Genomic DNA, 19,331 nt, shown 5'->3' on the forward strand with positions numbered 1-19,331 from the left:
GAATTTGGAAAGCAGCATAGCATAATGGGTAAGAGTTTGGGCTTTGGAATCAAACAACCCTAGGTTGTTTGGTTTTGTTTTTTAAGATTTATTTATTTATTTTGAGAGAGAGACAGAGAGAGAGCAGGGGAAAGGGCAGAGGGAGAGAATCTTCAAGCAGACTCCCTGCTGAGTGAGGAGCCCAACGCAGGGCTCAATCCCACAATCCTGAGATCATGACCTGAGCCGAAACCAAGAACCATTAACCGACTGAGCCAACCACACGCCCCAAACAAACCTAGGTTTAAATCTTGGTTGTGTGACTTACTATATGTGTAACTCTGTACAGGTTATTTGACTTCATTTCCTCAGAGGGGAATCACAGTACTTTCTTAATGTTGTGAGAATTGGGACACCTGGGTAATTCTGTATGTTAAGCGTCTGCCTTTGGCTCAGGTCAGTATCCCAGGCTCCTGGGATCAAGTCCTGCGTCGGGCTCCTTGCTCGGTGGGGAGCCTGCTTCTCCCTCTGCCTGCCACTCCCCCTGCTTGTGCTCTCACTCTCTCTCTTTGACAAATAAATACATAAAATCTTAAAAAAAAGAATATTGTGAGGATTAGCTGTACTTTTTGTTCTTACAGGAACTAAATGGTAGTGATAATGATGGTAACGATGGTGCTGTTGATGGTAATTAATAGTCAGTGTGATGGTGACGGTGGTGGAGCCGGTGGTGGTGATGGTGGTGGTGATTAGGCGCGAGGCTGGAAGGGCCTTGATTTGGAATGAGGAAGCAAAGTTCAGAAGTTAGGAAATAGAGGAATTGTACAGTAAGTCCATGGTAGCAGACAAAAGTAGTGCGCATAGAGGAGAATAGCCAGGCCTCTCTGATGGCCGACATACAAAGACTGAAACAGGATTCATAAGAGAGAGAAAGGAGAGGGGAGAGGGAAAGATACGGGCAGTTGGGGAACAGTGAGTTTAGTTTTTCTTTTCTTTGGGTTAGCTGAGATTGGCTGATTGAGCAAGTTCATTGGGTCATCAGGAAAAACCATTTGAGTTATTTATAGATTCTTCCAGAACCTTAAGAGCTCAGCTGTGGAGCATTTGTGGAGACTGTCTACCTGTAACGCCTGCCAGTAACCTTCCACCAACACCACCTTAAGCCACATTTGCATTTGTCTCATCAGAAATTCTCTTTCATGATAGAAAACCTTTTCTGGACCCAGTTTTATAGTTTCCTGATCTCCAGATCCCCTCTTCCTTTCATGGATTCTGAATGTCTTTCCTCTTTGAGCAACCAGATTTCCAGGTTCATAGATTTTTTTCTTTTTTCATCCTCAGTTTCTACATTCTGTGTTTGGGCAGAGGCTAGAAAGTCACTATGTAGGATGTAATGGAAAAAAATTCCTGCTCTCAGTGGGAGTTCCTCAGAATCCCAAGCACCTGAAACACCACAGATGAGAAGCTCCTCAAGAAATACCTAGAACCACCAACCAAATTTAAAGGCCAGACAACACTTGGCACATCTTTATTTTCTCCTCTGGGTATTGTTCAAAAAATTAGTTTCTTTTTAAAAAAATTTTTTTAGTTAAGTTCAGTTTGGGGGCCCCTGGGTGGCTCAGTCATTAAGTGTCTGCCTTCAGCTCAGGGCGTGATCCCAGAGTCCCGGGATCGAGCCCCGCATTGGGCTCCCTGCTCCGCTGGGAAGCCTGGTTCCTCCTCTCCCACTCCCCCTGCTTGTGTTCCCTCTCTCGCTGGCTGTCTCTCTCTCTGTCAAATAAATAAATAAAATCTTTTAAAAAAATAAAGTCAGTTTGGTTAACATATAGTGTATTATTATTATTATTAGGGGTAGAGTTTAGTGATTCATCGGTTGTGTATAACACCCAGTGCTCATTACATCAAGTTCCCTCCTTAATGCCCATCACCCAGTTACCCCATCTCCCCACCCAAAAATCAGTTTCTTTTATGTTGGCTGAGTTTGAGATCTTTATCACAACATAGTATTACAGTTACTGTCATCCCATACTTTCCTTTATTTATATATCAAGGAGTTGACATCACTTTAAAGTAAAATTTTAATTGTGTCTTGAGAGCAGCGTTTTTCCCCTTTGGAAATTGTTTCCCAACATATTGAAAATCAAAGCAAGATGGATTTAGTTTATAGAAATTCCCTCCATTTATGGGAACTTATCAGAAATAAGCAAAGCAGATGTACCAACATTACATTAGCAAGAAGTAAGAAGGAAGTTAAACCATGAACAATAAATTAAAATTCAAAGGAATTGCAGAAAGCATTAGAGAAAATCAATAATAATTTCTAAAAAATTTCAACAGAGGTAGAAAAATCTTATCATGTTGACCTTGCAAAGAAGCTGGAACACAGGTTCCTTGCACTCGCCCATAACCGGGCCTCTCTGGAGGCTGCAGGCTTGGGAAGCAGCATATCACCTGGGGCTGAATGAATGAAGATTATCTCCTACAGTTCTCATTCTTTTTTAAGTTTATTTATTTTTTTAGTATTCTCTACATGCAACATACGGCTTGAACTCACGACCTCAAGATCAAAAGTCTCATGCCCTACTGACTGAACCAGCCAGGTGTCCCTCAATTTAGTTTAATTTAATGGGAAAACAATTACTGATGGAAGAGCTTCCTACGATGAGGGAAAGTCAAAAAGGAGTAAGACTTGGGGCGCCTGGTTGGCTCAGTCAGTTGAACATCCAACTCTTGATCTCAGCCCAGGTCTTGATCTCAGCATCGTGGGTTCAAGCCCACACCCAGCGTGGAGCCCACTTAAAAAAAAAAAAAAAAGTAAGACTTGGTTGCTGACCTCTAAGAGTTTACCGTTTAGCAGAGGAAGACACATGCTGGGCATAACTAATGACAGAAGGCAGGAGGTGAGAAGAGCCATGGAAGGGGTCAGAGAGGCAGTGCGGTCTTGGAAAAAACACCCAGCACCTGACACCCTGGGCCTACTCCAAGGAAACTGTGTTTTAAAATGTGTTTATAGGTCTTTTTCTATCATAAAGGTAAATCATCATTACCATATGCGTTTTGGACAACAGCAAAATATTTAGAAAGTAAATCAGAGATTATTAAATCCTAGGTCATTGTGATGGTTAATTTTGTGTCAACTTGACTAGGCCATAGTACCCAGATATTTAGTCAAACATTTTCTAGGTGTTCCTGAGAAATTATTTTTTTAGATGAAATTAACGTTTAAATTTCTTTCTTTTTTTTTTTTTAAGATTATTTATTTATTTGACAGAGATAGAGACAGCCAGCGAGAGAGGGAACACAAGCAGGGGCAGTGGGAGAGGAAGAAGCAGGCTCATAGCAGAGGAGCCTGATGTGGGGCTCGATCCCATAACGCTGGGATCACGCCCTGAGCCGAAGGCAGACGCTTAACTGCTGTGCCCACCCAGGCGCCCCCGAAATTAACATTTAAACCAGTGGACTTTGGATAAAGCAGATTACCCTCTGTAATCGTGGGTGTGCCTCATTGAATCATTTGAAAGCCTGAACAGAAAAAGGCTGACTCCCCCAAGGAGGAAGAGGGAATGTTGGCTCCAAACTGCCCTCCCACTTGAACGGCAGTGTCAGCTCTTCTCTGAGTCTCCAGCCTGCAGCCTCCACAGCTGCGTGAGCCAGTTCTCTCTATGTATCTCCTCTTGGTTCATTTCTGTGGAGAAGGCTGACGAAAACGATCATGGTTCCATTTTTCACAAACACTTTTTCTTGTCTTCATGGCTAGATTTTTGGGGCTTTTTTGGGGGGGAATGTATGCTTTTTATCACCAATTGCATATGTAATTGTGTATTCCTTCATTCCTTTCTTTCTTTTTTTTTTTTTGAGGGAGAGAGAGAGTGCGAGTGAGTGAGTGGAAGAGGGGTGGAGGGACAGAGGATCTCAAGCAGCCTCCACGCCCAGCGCAGAGCCCATCACAGGCCTTGATCTCACAATCCTGAGATCATGACTTGAGCTGAAATCAAGAGTTGGACACTCAGCGGACTGAGCTATCCAGGCACCCCACCTTTATTCCTTTTTGAAAATTTATTATGACATTTTCATCTTCCTTGTTAATATAAAGTTTTAATAAATGTCACTTACGCAGCTCTACGATGGTGTATGAAGCCCATGGTTCATAATTTATGGTTTTTCCCATGGAGTGTTTAAGCTGTTTCCAGTATTTTTTTTTTAAGGTTTGTTTGTATTTTTTAATAATCTCTACACCCAATGTGGGGCTCGAACCCACGACCCCGAGATCAAGAGTCATGTGCTCTTCCCACTAAACCAGCCAGGAGCCCCTTAAGATTATAAATAGTAATGAATACTTTTTATTTATAAAGGCTTCCCCACAACTGAGAATTTGATAGAGTCTCAGAAATGAGATCACTGCATCTAAGGCTAAGAAGAGGCACTGGGAGAGCAGCAGCACCTTTCAGCAAGCTGGACTGGAGATGCTGTCAGGACATGCAGGGAGGAGGTAATGGCAGACTCTTCCCTCAGCTTCCCTCCCCTGCCCCCAGGCTCACATTTATTTATTTACTTATTTATTTATATTCATTCATTCATTCATTCATTTATTTTTAGAGAGAGAGAGTGCACAAGCAGGGGGAGCGGGAGAGAGAGAAGCAGGCTCCCCACTGAGGAGGGAACCAGATGTGGAGCTGGATCCCAGGACCCTAGCTGAAGGCAGACACTTAACTGACTGAGCTATTCAGGTGCCCCAAACAACAGGTAATTTTAATAATATATTTTATTTAATTTGGTATATACAAAATAATATACAATCTTAAAGTGTAATAAATATAAAATTATTAGCGAATTTTTTTGTACTAAGTCTTTGAAATCTGGTGTGTATAATTAAGAAACCATCTGAATTTGGACTGGCTCCCTTTAGGTGCTTATTGCCACACGTGGCTAATGGCTACCATATTGGACGGCGTGGACCTATGGCCTTTAATGAGGAAACGATAGCAACTTGTGTTTGTTTTGGCTCATATTCCTCAAGAATGAGTTAGACTTGAGTGATAGACTTTTCGAGCATCTATAGATCAGTCTATCACAAACTACATGAGACCAGGTGAGGTGACAGCCTGAAGGGACAGCCAGGCCTGGACACAACTATATGGAGCGAGCATGACTTGAAGGCTGCAATCATAGCCACTCTGTTTCATTCTCCACTGTCTCCTTAACTTGCTCAGTGGGACCAGTTTTCCCTGTTCCAAGATGGAAACGTGGATAGTATTAAAGCTTTTCTGATCTCTCTTAGGTGATAAAAGTCCTGAGGTCATTTTGCATTAGCAAATACAGTGTCAATTCAGAAATTTGATGTCTAGTTCCAAAGTTAAAATCTTCTCTAGTTAGTGTTTTCTGAGTGTGGGAAGATCAGGAAATGCAGACACAGTTCCTCTTTTCTCTACTTTAAGCTTCTATCCCTTTCCCCTTAGCTTGCTAGTGATGATTTCTGACCCCCAAGGTTGAGTAGAATGGCAAAGTGTTAGAGACAGTGGGGCCAGGAGAGTTCTTTCTTGCCTGACAGGGTGGTAAGAGGGCTTTGTACTCTCTGGGACTGGCAGGTGCTTAAAGCTGATTCTGGAGGGCTTTCATAGATTCTTCTGAGATCCCTTATTGTCCCACAGTCATTGCTGAAGACCACTCATCTGTAGTTCCTTATTGCAGATGAGGCCTTCTTTTTATCATTTGTGTCTTCCATAGATCCTGGGCATGCAGCAATAACTTCAGTTCGGGGAGGATGGCATGGGCAAATTAGGGATCACGAGGTACAGACTTCCAGTTACAAAATAGAGAAGTCACAGGGATGAAGAGTACAGGATAGGGAATATCATCAGTGATATTGTAAAAACTTCGTATGGTGACAGATGGTAACTCCATTTATCCTAGTGGGCATCTTATAACGTACGCAATGTTGCATCACCGTGTCGTATACCTGAGACTAATCTAATATTGTATGTCAGCTATACTTCAACAAAAAAGATTGAAACTACAAAAAATAAATTTAAAACAATTTTAAAAATAGCTTCAGCTTCTCTATATTGAGCCTGCTCACACTTGTGGCTGGCTGGACTGTACAGGATTAACTCAGCTCCACACTGGCTCTCTTTCTAGCACGGCTTACGGCCAGTCCACTGGAAACACTTACATAGCCTTGCCCTGAAAAACCCAGGAACCAGCACCCGAGCCTCACTTCCTACTCTCTCACCGCCAGGCAACTGTGTTTGCCAGGCAAAGATGAGACACTAGTCCATAGTAGGCTGTCCGCTGGGGAGCAAGAAGCTCCATATTGGACCTAGAAAGAGTCCGATATTATTCCAGATTAGACACTTATATGCACAAAATGATACTGCTTAATACCTGAAGGTGACAAAAACCGGAACTTTCTTGAACCAGGAGCAGAAAAGAACAATAGGATTATAGGTTGTCATGGACACAGTTTCCATAGCTACTTTGCTATTTTGACTGTTACTGCATGCATTTTTAAAAAGATTTTATTCATTCATTTGCGAAAGAGAGAGAAAGCAGGCAAACACAAGTTGGGGGAGGGACAGAGGGAGAGAGAAACAGACTCCCTGCTGAGTGAGGAGCCAAATAAGGGGCTAGATCCCAGGACCCTGAGATCATGACCTGAGCCGAAATCAAGAGTTGGACGCTTAACAAACCGAGCCATCCAGGCACCCCCACTGCGTGTATTTTAAAGGACTGTGCTATGAGAAAAATAGAGCTCCTTCTTGATTTAACAGATGTAGGCAGAACACATGATAACAATCCCACTTAATACACGGACAAGCTGAGGCTGAGTGGGATCACACACTCTATTAAAGGGCAGTCCTAGATCAGAGCCCAGGTTCCTGACTTCTCTTCTCTGTTTTCATTCTGTAACTCATCCAGTCATAAAGTTACTGACGCACAGAATGTTAGTGCAACAAAGACCGTCAGAAATCCTGCAGAACAAAAGAACAAAAGCCCACAAAGACAGGACACCAGCACACCTCTGTATGCTCAGCGCTGAAGTCCTATCCCAGAGCCGGCACTAAATAGATGTGGTAGGATGAATGAGTGGTGTAGCTGTTTATAAGTGAGCAAACAAATTCCAGAAGTGTTAGTGATTCCCCAAAAGTCATTTATCATATTTGATAGATTACAAGACATATAATAACTTCCACATTTAACATATTTTTTTTTTAAAGATTTTATTTATTTATTTGACAGAGACAGCCAGCGAGAGAGGGAACACAAGCAGGGGGAGTGGGAGAGGAAGAAGCAGGCTCCTAGCGGAGGAGCCCGATGTGGGGCTCGATCCCAGAACGCCGGGATCACGCCCTGAGCCGAAGGCAGACACTTAACGACTGTGCCACCCAGGCGCCCCCACATTTAACATCTCTTAAATGGGGCTACATCTTACAATCAGTGGCATGTCATCATTTTTAAAATGTAAATTAAATTTAATTAACATATAGTGTATTGTTAGTTTTAAAGGTAATTTAGTGATTTATCAATTTCATATAACACTGAGGGCTCATTACATCAAGCCCTCCTTAAAGCCCATCACCCAGTTACCCCATCCCCCCACCCACCTCCCCTCCAGCAACCCTCAGTTTGTTTCCTACAGTTAAGAATCTCTTATGATTTGTCTCCGTCTCTGTTTTTGTCTTTTTTTCCCCTTCCCTTCCCCTATGTTCATCTGTTTTGTTTCTTAAATTCCACATATGAGTGAAATCATATGATAATTGTCTTTCTCTGACTGACTTATTTCACCTAGCTTAATAGTTCCCTCTAGTTCCATCTACATCCTTGCAAAGGGTAAGATTTCATTCTTTTTCATGGCTGAGTAATATTCCAGTGTGTGTGTGTGTGTGTGTGTGTGTGTGTGTGTGTGTGTGTGTACGTGTGTGTGTGTGTGTGTGTATCACATCTTCTTTATCCATTCATCTGTCAGTGGACATCTGGGCTCTTTCCATAGTTTGGCTATTGTGGACATTGCTGCTATAAACATTGGGGTGCAGGTGGCCCTTGGAATCACTATGTTTGTATCCTTTGGTTAAATACCTAGTAGTACAATTGCTGGGTCATAGGGTGGCTCTATTTTGAACTTTGTGAAGAACCTCCATACTATCTTCCATAGTGGCTGCACCAGCTTGCGTTCCCATCAACAGTGTACGAAGGTTCCCCATTCTCCACATCCTCGCCAATGTATGTCGTTTCCTGACTTGTTAATTTTAACCTTTCTGACTGGTGTGAGGTGGTATCTCATTGTGGTTTTGATTTGTGTTTCCCTGATGTCAAGTGATGTGGAGCATTTTTCATGTGTCTATTGGCCATTTGAAGGTCTTCTTCGGAGAAATGTCTGTTCATGTCTTCTGCCTGTTTCTTGACTGGATTTTGTGTTTTTGGGGTGTTGCGGTTGATAAGTTCTATATAGATTTTGGATACTAACCTTTTATCTGATAAAACATTTGCAGATACTTCTCCCAATCTGTAGGTTGTCTTTTGGTTTTGTCGACTGTTTCCTTTGCTGTGCAGAAGCTTTTTATCTTGATGAAGACCCAGCTCATTTTTGCTTTTGTTTCCCTTGCCTTTGAAGATGTGTCTAGACAGAAGTTGCTGTGGCCGAGGGCAGAGAGGTTGCTGCCTGTGTTCTTCTCTAGGATTTTGATGGATTCCTGTCTCACATTTAGGTTGTACGCCCCTTTTGAATTTATTTCAGTGTGTGGTGTAAGAAAGTGGTCCAGTTTCATCCTCCTGCATGTGGCTGTCCAATTTTCCCAACACCATTTGTTGAAGAGACTGTCTTTTTTCCATTGGATATTCTTTCCTATTTTGTTGACCACAGAGTTGAGGGTTTATTTCTGGTTCTCTGTTCTGTTCCATTGACCTATGTTTCTGTTTTTGTGCCAATACCATACTGTCTTGATGATTACAGCTTTTTTTTTTTAAGATTTTATTTTTTTTTATTAATTTGACAGAGAGAAACAGTGAGAGAGGGAACACAAGCAAGGGGAGTGTGAGAGGGAGAAGCAGGCTCCCTGCTCTGCAGGACCCAGGACCCTGGGATCATGACCTGAGCTGAAGGCAGACGCTTAAGGGCTGAGCCACCCAGGTGCCCCTGATCACAGCTTTTTAATATAGTTTAAAGTCCAGAATTGTGATGCCACCAGCTGTTTTTCTTTTTCAACATTCCTTTAGCTATTCAGGGTCTTTTCTGGTTCCATACAAATTTTAGGATTATTTGTTCCAGCTCTGTGAAAAAAGTTGATGGTATTTTGATAAGGATTGCATTGAATGTGTAGATTGCTCTGGGTAGCGTAGACATTTTAACAATATTTGTTCTTCCAATCCACGAGCATGGAAAGTTTTCCCATTTCTTTGTGTCTTCCTCAATTTCTTTCATGCGTGTTCTATACTTTTCTGAGTACAGATCCTTTGCCTCCTTGGTTAGGTTTATTCCTAGCTATATTATAGTTTTGGGTGCAATTGTAAATGGGATTGATTCCTTAATTTCTCTTTCTTCTGTCTCATTGTTAGTGTGTAGAAATGCAACTGATTTCTGTGCATTGGTTTTATATCCTGCCACTTTGCTGAATTTCTGCATGAGTTCTAGCAATTTTGGGGGGAAGTCTATTGGGTTGTCACCAGTAGAGTATCATGTCATCTGCAGAGAGTAAAAATTTGACTTCTTCTTTGTGGATTTGAATGCCTTTTATTTCTTTTTGTTGTCTGATTGCTGAGGCTTGGACTTCCAGTACTATGTTGAACAACAGTGGTGATAGTGGGCATCCCTGTTGTGTTCCTGACTTTAGGGGAGAAGCTCTCAGTTTTTCCCCATTGTGAATGATATTCACTGTGGGATTTTTGTAGATGGGTTTTATGACATTGAGGTGTGTTCCTTCTATCCCTACACTGGAGAGTTTTCATCAAGAAAGGATGCTGTACTTCGTTAAATGCTTTTTCTGCATCTAATGAGAGGATCATATAGTTCTTGTCCTTTCTTTTATTAATGTGGTGTATCACACTGATTGATTTGTGGGTGTCGAACCACCCTTGCAGCCCGGGAATAAATCCCACTTGGTCATGATGCGTGATCCTTTTAATGTACCCTGGATCCTATTAGCTAGTACCTTGATGAGAATTTTTGCATCCAGGTTCATCAGGGATATTAGTCTGTAATTCTTTTTGGTGGGGTCTTTGTCTGGTTTTGGGATCAAGACAATGCTGGCCTCATAGAATGAGTTTGGAAGTTTTTGGCATGTCATCATTTAACTGACTGCCTTCCCTTTCCTTTCCTTTCCTTTCCTTTCCTTTCCTTTCCTTTCCTTTCCTTTCCTTTCCTTTCCTTTCTGGACTGTTTTTCTTTTCTTTTTTTTTTTTTTTAAAGATTTTATTTATTTATTTGACAGAGATAGAGACAGCCAGTGAGAGAGGGAACACAAGCAGGGGAGTGGGAGAGGAAGAAGCAGGCTCATAGCGGAGGAGCCTGATGTGGGGCTCGATCCCATAACGCCGGGATCACGCCCTGAGCCGAAGGCAGACGCTTAACCGCTGTGCCACCCAGGCGCCCCGTGGACTGTTTTTCTTTCTTAATTTTGCATGAAATAATGATATGTTTGCCAGCTAATGGAGTCTTAGATTCATTGAAAAATCATAGTTTTTTTATGGATGTATCCTGTGCCTTAGTCCTCAGCAAGTGCAGGATGAGGAGTGAGCTGGTGTGTGAGTTGTGAGGCAAGCCAACTCCCCCTGAGGCACTCAGAAGTAGGCGCTCCTCTCTGAGGGACGCTACCCAGCCATTGCCACTAGAGGGCTCATCAAGACATTTCATTCTGCAGAGCAAAGGAAACCATCCAGTAAATGAAATGAATGGGAATGAATGGGACCAAATATTGACAAACCATATATCTGATAAGGGGTTAATATCCAAAATATATAAATAACTCATGTAATTCAATAGCAGAAAACAAACAATCCAATTAAAAATGGGCAGAGGATCTGAATAGACATTTTTCCAGAGAAGATACAGGTGGTCAACGTGTACGTGAAAAGGTGCTCACATCACTAATCATGAGACGTCAGGGGGATGCAGATCAAAACCACAACGAGACATCACTTCACACCTTTCAGAATGGCTAAAATGAGAAGAAATAACAAGTGTGGGCAATGACGTGAGGAAAAGGGGACCCTCGTTTCACTGTTGGTGGGAACATAAATTAGTGCACCCAGTATGGAGGTTCCTCAAAAAATTAAAAATAGAACTACCATGTGACCCAGCAATTCCACTTCAGGGTATTTATTAAAAAGAAATGAAAACACTGGGCACCTGGGTGGCTCAGTCAGTTAAGCGTCTGTCTTCAGCTCAGGTCATGATCTCAGCGCCCTGGGACGGAGTCCCACATCGGGCTCCCTACTCAGCATGGAGTCTGCTTCTCCCTCTGCCCCGTCCCCACCACTCATGCGCGTGCTCTCTCTCCCTCTCTCTTGCAAAAATAAATAAATAAAATATTCTTTAAAAAAGAAATGAAAACACTAACTTGAAAAGATATATAAACCCTTATGTTTATTGCAACATTATTTACAGTAGCTGAGATGTGGAAACAACCTAAGTGTCCTCAACAGATGAATGGGTAAAGAAGTTGTGGTATATAATGCAATGGGATATTATTCAACCACAAAAAGAAGGAAATCCTGCCATTGCGACAACATGGATGGACTTCAAGGACATTACGCTAAGTGAAATAAGCCCGACAGAGAAAGACTAATACCATATGATCTCACTTTTTTGTGAAATCTGAAAACAAAACAAAACAAACAATTGCTGAACTCAAAGATACAGAGAGCAAACTGGTGGTTGCCAGGTGGTGGGTGAAATGGACGAAGTGGCCAAAAGATACCAACTTCCAGTTATGAAACAAATAGGTCCAAACAGCACCATGACTATAGTTAATAATATTGTATTGCATTTCTGAAAGTTGCTATGAGAATAGATCTTAAAAGTTCTCAGCACAAGAAAAAAGTGTGTAACTGTGTGTTGTGATGGATGCTAGCTGGACTTATTGTGGTGATCATTATGCGATGTATACAAATATGAAACCATTATATTGTACACCTGAAACTAATATGTTCTATGTCAATTGTATCTCAATTTTTAAAACCCACTTCTTCAGGAAGATACAGGTAGTCAAGGACTCTCTTCTGTCTGGGCCATTTGTTGCCGTGGATGCCATATCTGCAGTTGCTTTGACATTTTAACTGTCATTACATTCCTCCCCATTATCTCTTCTCCCATGCTGAATATACATTCTAATTAAATCTTCATCCATGCCAATTTAACAATTTAATCATATCCAAAGTTTTCTAATAACCATTTTTTAAAAGATTTTATTTATTTATTTATTTATTTATTTATTTATTTATTTATTTATTTTTAAAATTTATTTGAGAGAGAGACAGAGAGAGCACGAGCAGGGAAGAGAGGGAGAAGCAGGCTCCCCACCGAGCAAGGAGCCAAACACAGGGCTCAATCCCAGGACCCTGGGATCATGACCCAGGTAAAAAGCAGACACCAACCGACTGAGCCACCCAGGGCCCCTCTAATAGCCATTTTTCATCAACTGTAACATTCATGGTATTTATTGGACTTTACTAGTGAGTTTGGTTTTTTAAGAAGTAATTTCTGTGCCCATTGTGGGGCTTGAACTCACAATCCTGAGATCAAGAGTTGCATGCTGTACTGACTGAGCCAGCCAGGCACCCCATGAATTCTGTTTTAAAACAGCGATAGCCTCTGTGATCCAGTGTCCAACACTGCGTTACACCTCCGCTCCACTTACAGATCACGTATCAGCTGCAGGCAGCTAGACACAGCAGCGCGTACTAATCAAGATGAGGAAGAATGGGTCAGCTGTGGTCTCAGCATGAATGCCTCTGCTCAGGCGTGCAGCTGTAGCTTACCTTCCTTGCTGCTCTCTATGGTTCCATTGCTGATGGTAAATGTCATTGCCGAAAGGTCTTGAACCTCCCAAAGAGGGTGTGGAACACTAAGGTATTTCACAACTTTGGCATCCACATGACAGCCATGTCCATTAGCTTCCACCAGACATCTTTTTTTAATTATTGTTATGTTCAGTTAGCCACTGTATAGTACCTCATTAGTTTTTGATGCGTTCAATGACTCCTTAATTGCATATAACAGGAAGGGCACGTATTGTGACGTCCACCAGACGTCTTGAGGGTGAAAGCTGTTTTCTGGCTTTCCGCTGTGTCCTCAGAGCCACACATAGTAACTTGCGTCTGCGTGCTCAGTCAAGACCTGATGGATAGCTAAACACATCACCACATTCCACCCTCCCAGGTGTAGAGGACAGAACCTAAAAAACACTCCTAGGTAGAGAAAATCACAAATGCCTTAAAGCCATCTTGATCGGGGGCTGCCTCAAAAACTACGTGGAGTCCTGAGCGACTGGAGTGACTCTTCTTGTGTCCAGTCCAAGTTCTCTCAAGGGGGGCGGGTCTGGGATGCCGCAAATATTTTTAAGAGCAGAACACACTTCTCAAGGCAAATAAATACTATAAATGTCAAACTGACGACACCTTTCCTACCATCCTTTGTACACACAAAGATGGTTCATTTGTGCGCGTGTGTCTACAACTCATTTTCAAGCCAGGGCTCCTCAGGAATGGGGCCTATGTCTGGTTTTTCTTGCCTTGCTCAAATCTAAAACAGATAAGAGGAAAGATCCGAGGGCCTCTCAGCATAAGCCTAAAGGAGGATTTTTATGAGGAGGCTGCTGAGGGGCTGCTCATCCCTTGAAGTTCAGCTCTAATGAGGTAAAAAGCCATTGCACCTGGAGCCAGAAGACCTGCGCTTCTCTTCAGCCTCTTCTACTCTCCTGTACCACTTACCATCCCTATGATCTGGGGCAATTTATTTAACTTCTCTGAGCCTCAGTCTGGGTTTCTAAGACGGGATGATTTCCCTATGTCACAGAGTTGATATGAGGATCCAAAAAGACAACATACATAAAAGCAGCAAAAGTGCCCACAAATACGTCATAAATTCCAGGTCAGTTATCTCTTTCCCTGGGAAGCTTTCTTGGGCTTTCCTGCCGCGGCTGAGAGAGGCCCCTCCTTCAGGCTCCACACCGTGATATGCCTCTATATTATAGCATTTAGCACATTATACTGTAATCGGTGGTTTTCTTTTTAAAGCTTTTATTTAATTTCCAGTTAGGAGACACCTGGGTGGCTTAGTCGGTTAAGTGTCCAACTCTTTTTTTTTTTTAAGATTTTATTATTTTACTTGAAAGAGAGAGAGAGCGCACAAGCAGCGGGAGCAGCGGAAGAAGAGGGAGAAGCAGGCTCCCCACTGAGCAGGAAGCTGACACAGGGCTCAATCCCAGGACCCCAGAATCATGACCTGAGCCAAAGGTAGCTGCTTAACTGACTAATCCACCCAGGTGCCCCAAGCATCTGACTCTTGATTTCAACGCAGGTCATGATCTCACCAGTGAGATGGAGCCTTGTGTTGGGCTCTGCACTGGGCATGGAGCCTGCTTGAGATTCTCTTCTCCCCCTCCCTCTGTCCTTCCCTACCCTTTTCTCTCTCTAAAACAAATTTAAAAATAAAAATAAAAAAAATAAATTCTAGTTAGTTAACTTACAGCGTAATATTAGTTTCAGGTGTACAATATGGCGATTCCATATGGTGATTTGTACATCACCCAGTGCTCATCGCAAGTGTGCTCCTTAATCCCCATCACCTATTTAACCCATCCTGCCACCCCCTCCCCTCTGGTGACCATCAGTTTGTTCTCTATGGTTAAGAGTCTGTTTCTTGGTTTGCCTCTCTCTTTTATTCCCCTTTGCTCATTTGTTTTGTTTCTTAAATTCTACGTATGCGTGAAATCATATGATATTGGTTCTCTGACTGATTCATCTCTCTTAGCATAATACTTTCTAGCTCCAACCATGTCGTTACAAATGGCAGGATTTCATTTTTTTTTATGGCTGAGTAATATTCTAGTGTGTGTGTGTGAGAGAGAGAGAGAGAGAGAGATAGAGATATCTCACATCTTCTTTATCCATTCATCAATCAATGGACATTTGGGCCATTTCCATAATTTGGCTATTGTAGATAATGCTGCTATAAATATCGGGGTACATGTGCTCCTTCATATCAGTATTTTTTTTATTCTTTGGGTAAATACCCAGTAGTGCAATTGCTGGGCCGTAGGGTAGCTCTATTTTTAACTTTTTGAGGAACCTCCATACCGTTTTCTAGAGTGGCTGCACCAGCTTGCATTCCCAACAATTTGTTGGTTTTCTTTCCCTCAAGGCAAGGACTATGTTGTTCACATCTGTTAGTCTGCCATCGTTGTTCTCAAAAGAATTCCCAGCACATACTAGACACTCATTAAAGAAATTTTAATTTCTTTGTTTCCAAACAAGATGAAAACTGAAGAAATAACACCAAAAGATAGTATGCATTCATTCATTTATTCCAAAATATTTCATCAAATTTAAGAGGATACTGAGTTCAATATCCACCATACTTAGTCCCATTAAGAAAGAAAAAGTGCTGCCAACTAAACTATGACGTGCCGGCAGTGGAAAGACACATTTCTATTTTAAACCATGTGCAATGGGGGGAAATGTGCATCTTAGGATTAATGAAGCACAGTGATTACTGAATGCTTTTCATGTATTGCTCTCAAGACCCTTATTCTCAAGGAACTGAGATTCTAGTGAAAGGAGAGAGACAGGGAACAAATACATTAAAACATAAGTAAAGATAAGTTCAGCTTGTGATCAGCTCCATAAAGGAAATCGATGTGGGGATATACAGAGACTACAGAGGGGAGTTGCAGCTAAATCACAGGAATGGTCATGACTAGATTTGAAGAATGATCATGTGTTCACTAAGGTATCAAAATATACTTCTATAGGAGGGATGTTGAATCGCTATTGCTGGATAACTTCACAAGCATTCTTGTTTGCAAAGACCGGTTATGGGACCAGAATGTGCATTCGCAGACATTTTTGTGAGAGCTGACATGCCCAAACAATCATAAATCCTGTTTAGGGACAATTCGGTAAGGTGTGTGCTTGCCTGGTCTTCTGAATCTGGGCAGCATAGGAACAGCATGTGCCCGTTGGGGTCATCTGGATTTGGTACCACTCCTGAGCATTACCTGAAGAATTCTTTTCAACGTTGGACTTTATAAAGAAAACAGGAGGATTAACCGAGTGGAGCTGGACTCACGTGAAGGGATGAGCTGTCTATGGACAGGGGTGGCACACGCATAGGTACATACGTAGATCGTGCCGTAACGAGCATGAGTACACTACGCACTAGCCCTGGGCACTGGAAAGGACCTACTGCAGTGTTTCCCCACGTGGGGGCTCTGGTAGTCCACAGTTCTTCATGAGCCTTTAAAGCACGTGCTGTGAGTTAGGATCCCATTTGGCTGGGGTTACAGGGTGCTGCCTAGCTAAGCCGCAGCACATTGCTCGTCTCCTGTACAAAGATCTGGGAGCAGCAGCCAGGCCGCAGCAGCACCATCGGGGACCCAGGTGATTTCTTTACTCCACTCACAGCGTGACAGCCTTGACCTTCCCACGTGTCTCCTCTTGGTCTCAGCATGCTTGCTGCATCTCTAGACCTCATACTTACATTCCAGGTGGGAAGAAGAGTGAAGGCTGAAGGGGTGAAGTGTTTTCTCCTGGTCATGCTCTGCCTTTTCATTTTAGAAGGAACACCGCCCCAGAGACTTCCGCCTGCGTCTCATTGGCCGGAACCATATGTCATCCCCACACTTGGCTGCAAGGGACACTGGGAAATGGGCACATTGCCACCCAACGCAAACTTGCGATCCCCAAGTGTGAAACAAAGAATGGAATTTGGATAGCAAATAGGTGTTTCTGCCACATATGTTTTCTTTAGAGGGTAATCTTTAAAATCCCCATAATGGAAGCATTTTCTGGATCCTATTATGACCAATAAAAAAACCAACATAAAGTTAATAGAAATGATTACAATTGTCACAGACCAACAAGAATAGAACAAGCACTGTCTTACCATTTAAATGGTGCCTTTGCCTTGAGTGAACGCCAGGCAATCTGACAGCTCACTGAGAGACTGAAGGTCTTGAGACAGTTCGGACAGGGAGAAGCTGTGAAAGAAGAGTCATCACATGGCAGAGGAGATTTGCTGTAGGAATTGGTACTATATTAATGTTGGGAGAAAGGACTCTTCAGCAAAAGAATATCACACATCACATTAAATTACTGCAGTTATTTCTAACTTTATTGGCACAATAGAGCTCTAAGCATAAAGAATTGTAGCTCATTTTCTGGTTTATACACATACAGGTAATATAATAATAATTTAAGCCGACACCGGGAGTTCTAAAAAAAACTCTTTATCTTTTAAAGAGTTAATCACAAATAAGTATACATGATTATTTATTAAATAAGTTCTTTCATGTTAAAGATTGGAAGAGGCTCTGAGAAGTTAGAGAACTTGCTCCAACAGGACTGAGCGAGCTGGTGATGAATCTCTGAGTCTTTTAGCTTCTTGGGGCCGTAATCACTGATAGACCAAATATATCACTTGTCATACCATAAAAATGATCAGTGTACCTGTCTGTCTTAAGCCTTATCTGGTAAGCAATTTGTGTCTTATTTAAATTGTAGTGACAACACTTGGATAATAGCTGTTATGTAAATTTTGGAAACAGACTTAAGCTGGAGTCTAATAATTCTTTCTATGTTTCTGATTCTAGACCATAATACCATAATTCCATTATTAAATGGTGGTGGTGATGCTGACAATAGTGGCTGGGTGGGCAACCAGCCATCACCTGTCTTCAAATATCTTTACTCTTTGCTTTTTGGCCTAAACTCCTCAGGGAGCTGTTATATTTGATACTTGGCCTTGTGTGTGGTCTTAGCCATCTTAAGCATCATTTGTAGGCTTTTCCATGAAAGAAATTCCTCCTTGTGTGACTCATATAGGCACAGATTTTCTCCCAAATCAGCGGTCGGATCAGGACTTTGTTCCTCATTTCACACCATGAGAGAGCTGAAACTCAGTTGTTCGCTACAGTGGCCTGTCCGCACTGTAGGTGCTCACTGGGTATTTGTTGAATGACTAATGAGCTACATCCTGTCAACATAATCCTTTGGCCTGGGTGTGGAGAGGACTTGGGTGTAGTGCTCTTGAGAGACCAGAAAGCTATATTCTTCAGGTGCACAGACTCAGATTGGACAGACAGAAAGGCATAGAGTATTTGGCCCATGCTGGGCACTCCACCATTTTGTTAAATGACTGAATTTAGGTATGAGACCTAGACAGAAACAGACGAACATTTGCTTTATTTCTTTGATCAGAATTAATGAATATCTCTTATACCTGAGTTGTGTCTGTCTTCCTCAAATAGTTTTCATGACTAAATCTGGTAGATAGGTAAAGGCAATTTTCCTGAGGGAGCAACTATGGCCAGACAGAATTAGGGATACTCAGAGCAGTCAGGCGTCCTTTTGGGTATCCCTGATGTGCTTATTCCCAGGGCCAGCTACCTTTCTCATCTGGTGGTCCCAGGGCTCTGGAATTTGGGAGAAGAGTGGAGATCTGAGGACGCACATCATGCTTCCTGGTCCTGCAGAGACTGACGGCAGTCTGATTTGCTCTAGAACCCATTATAGTTACTGCTGGAATCCTCTTCATGGTGCACCCCAATCCGTGGCATGGGGAAAATACATAACCCTGGTGGGTGGATTTAATGGCTGCAGGAAACAATTTTTCTAGAGGAGAAGAAAGTGGTTTAGTTTTAAGACAGTTCCTCTCAACTCTTGTGGTGAGTTATCAAGATCTATCCAGCTCCTCTTCCCAGCTCTAAAACTCCTTCCTGTGTCACCATTTTCTTTAGAGCTTGACACTTACCCCTAGAGATACATACTTTCCAAAAATGTTGAAGTCAAGTAGGGAAAATAAAACTATTTTGATAAATGGAATTAGAGGAGAAGATGAAAATATAGATAATTCTTATCTTTTAAACATTTTTGGTTCAATGTTTATAAGAATTTAGCAAGTTTGGGAACACAAACTTTCCTCTTACTCCCTGTACTCTGAGCCTTTTGAGCCATCTCTTGTTTTTAGTCTTTGTAAGAAGTTAAGAAGGTGCCATTGCTAGTGACTGCTCTGTATCAGCACTTAGAGGCCTGATTTGGAGGGAGGCAAGTGTCCACAAACCTGGAGCAAGAATGTCTGACTTCTCATCGTGATCCACATAATTAGAAATCCACTTGTTTGTGTAACAGTGAAGTCAAGAGGG

The 19,331-nt window shown here is 42.1% G+C and overlaps 1 protein-coding gene across 5 annotated transcripts in view; it reads left to right on the forward strand.

Annotated features, from left to right (window-relative positions):
- The window catches only part of SFTA2 (surfactant associated 2), a 125,666-nt gene that overhangs the window by 9,034 nt on the left and 97,301 nt on the right, over window positions 1–19,331 (forward strand). For 2 of the 5 annotated variants that reach the window (XM_087858089.1, XM_087858091.1), the window contains exons 3-4: window positions 4,332–4,468; window positions 4,576–4,722. The exons of the other annotated variants lie outside the window; for them this stretch is intronic. The gene's annotated coding sequence lies outside the window, so the exon portion shown is untranslated. The remainder of the gene's footprint in view (window positions 1–4,331; window positions 4,469–4,575; window positions 4,723–19,331) is intronic. 5 annotated transcript variants of the gene reach the window in all.

This window comes from Ursus americanus, chromosome 32 (genome assembly GCF_024610735.1).
Source record: "Ursus americanus isolate L20-20 chromosome 32, mUrsAme1.1.p, whole genome shotgun sequence".
NCBI classification, from domain to species: Eukaryota; Metazoa; Chordata; class Mammalia; order Carnivora; family Ursidae; genus Ursus; species Ursus americanus.